This window comes from Chaetura pelagica, unplaced genomic scaffold (genome assembly GCF_000747805.2).
Source record: "Chaetura pelagica isolate M959 unplaced genomic scaffold, ChaPel_1.0 scaffold105, whole genome shotgun sequence".
Lineage (NCBI taxonomy): Eukaryota > Metazoa > Chordata > Aves > Apodiformes > Apodidae > Chaetura > Chaetura pelagica.
Genome location: NW_009953393.1, coordinates 2,966 through 5,918, shown reverse-complemented (window position 1 = coordinate 5,918; position 2,953 = coordinate 2,966).

Sequence of the window (2,953 nt, the reverse complement as noted above, 5' to 3'; positions counted from 1 at the left end):
GAAAGAGAGAACAAAGTGCAGCACCTGCACCAGAAAGCAGGTGAGCTCTGGGTGTGCAACCCAGCCAGTTAATCAAATTTCTGTGTCGTGTTGTCAGATCGCTCTGTGCAGGACTTGCTAAGCCTTCAAAACTTTCCTGAGTGCACACAGCTCATTGACTTTCAATTAATTACACTGCCAACATATAATGCTCATTTTGGTTCATCACATCTCCCTGTATTTGAGTTTTGTCCCTGTGTTTACTGTGAAATTACACTAATTGTTCTGCTTCTATCTTTAATGCCTCTTTATTTCAACAGCAATCACAGGAAGTCTGATTATGGTCTAAAGTTACATGAGCTCCTGCTCTGCCTGATTCTGTGCCACTGAGCAAGTCCTGGGTTTGCTCTCCGACCACACGGGGCTGAGACACCCTGGGATGCAGAACAGGGCTCCTTGGGGCATCGCTCTGCAGAAGGACCCACCAGCACCAGGGCACCTTGGCACTCATGTTTAGTGTCCAAAGGGTTTGATTGCATCACTCCTGACTGAGTCTCTTCTGCAAAGTATGCACTGTGACCTGAGCTTTTGACATCTTCAGGGATTGCAGCTGGATGCTGCAAACTATCTCTATTTTTCAGTCTTTTGGACGACAGAAGCATTCCAGATACCTAAAGAACTTGGTCAGTGAGGGAGGTCAGAAGGACAAGGTGTGGGCTAGACTGGGAGATGTGGGTAGAGAAGACAGTGTTGGGATTCAGAAGGAGACACACAAGTCAAATGGAAGGGCTGTTCCCCAGGTCATCTGTGGACAGGACTATGGACAAGAGGTCAAAACTTCAATTAGGGAGATTATCCTAAAACACCACAAAAAAACCCTAAAATAAGTATTATTTTAATAATAAGTATATAAATATTAATATATATCATGAATTCATTTTAATAATAATCCTAGAGGATAGGTGGAAGACTAGTGCTGGACATTAAACCAGCAAAGCAGCTTAAACAGGTGCTTTCATAGAGCATTACAGGTTTAGCTGCTTTTGAAGCACAAATGGACTCGACAGCTTCTTTAGTTCCTTCCACCCTACTTCAGATGAGTCCAAGCTTCAAATATCTTCAGTTCTTCAGACATGTGCAGTTCTCTCCTGGTCCCAACAGCCAACTTATGCCAGATCAGCAGACATGCTCTTCCAAGAGAGGTGTATTGATATTTTTTTTTCCCTTAGAATTTCATGCTCAAAAGCCTCCACGTACATGTTCTAGGGTGATAAATGTAACCAAGCTTTTCCTTACAGTAGGTATTTTATTTGTTCCTCTTGTTACTTTACCACTCCAGAGAGTTAGCAACGACTGGCTTTGTGACCAAAATTCATCCTCAGTCCAGTGCTGGTGGACACAAAGCAGGTGCCCTCTAACTTCCCACTTAAAATACTCAGTCCCATAAACCTTGCATGTGGTCCCTTTCCAGCAACGACACCCAAGGAAGGGCCACTCTGAAACTACTGGATGGTTGGAGTAATTTCAGTGGAGCTGCCAGCAGTCTGAAACCATATTGGAACATGCTTCTCTCTGACTAAACTTCACAGAATCACAGAATCACAGAATGGTAGGAGTTGGAAAGCACCTCTGGAGATCATCTAGTCCAACCCCCTGCCAGCGCAGGATCCCCTAAAGCAGATCACACAGGAAGACATCTGGGCAGGTTTCGAATGTCTCCAGGGATGGAGACTCCACAGTCTCCCAGGGCAGCTTGTTCCAGTGTGCTTTTACTCTCAGAATAAAGAGGTATTTTCTTATATTTAGGTTAAACCTCCTGTGTACCAGCTTTTTGACCATTGCCCTTTGTTCTGTCGCTGGACATCACTAAGAAGTCTGGCCCCACCCTCCTGATACCCTTCCCTTAGATATTTATAAGTATTATGAATGCAACACCCCGTCAGCCTCCTTTTCTCTAAGCTAAACAGATCCAGCCCTCTCAGCCTTTCATCATATTGGTAGATGCTCCAGCCCCTTCATCATCTTAGTGGCCCTGTGCTAGACTCTCTCCAGTAGCACCTTGTCCTTGAACTGGGGAGCCCAGAACTGCACACACCACTCCAGGTGAGGCCTCACCAGGGCAGGGTAGAGAACCTCCCTTCACCTGCTGGCCACATTCTTCTTCCTTGGCTCCTCTAGGCTGCCTTAAATTTCACAACCACTGTACTTCACAGCATCTTCACCAGGAAAACATTGTTCAGCTCTCCTGTGAAAGGAGTGCCTAGGAGCTCTCCCAGGAGCATTCCATGGGCTTCAAGTTCTTTGCAAGAGAAAGCATACCTAATTTTAGTTTAACTGAATGTTAATGTGACATGGATTTAAATAACTGAGATAAATTCTTGGCATTTTGACATTAACATATAATAAGTGACAAGTGCTTTTTGCATACTGTAATTTTCTGAAAGGTTCTTTCTCTCTATATCATCTAATGATAAAGCTCTAATGTGTAAGAGTTCTGAATTTGCAGGGTGCTGCGTTAAATGGTCTAATAGGTCATTTAAATCTGGCTGACATGGTAATAATTGAATAATAAAAAAAAAGGTTGCAAAACATTCCTACCCTGGCTGATTCAGCTGGCTTTTTTTATGGGCTGGTTATTCACTGAGCAATAAATATTCATGGATTTTTCAGGAAAGGCGTAGTGCATAATTTGTCTTGAGTACAATTAAACAGGACAGGCAGCCTTATCCTACAGCAGATCACAAAGGACTGAACTTGTGTGACAGCCTTGAGTGACAGCCTAAGTACGTCTGAGAGCTGCAGAACTCATCAGATTCTTCAACCACAATTGCAAAGGCTTCTTACATTGTGTCCTTGAGCCTTTTCAGTGTGAAATCCTACTGAAGGGAAATAAGTTACTAATGCTACCACACCAGGAAAAAAAATGCAGTGCCTGGTTGAAACCAGTGAGAACTTTTCACTGTTGTTCTTGTCC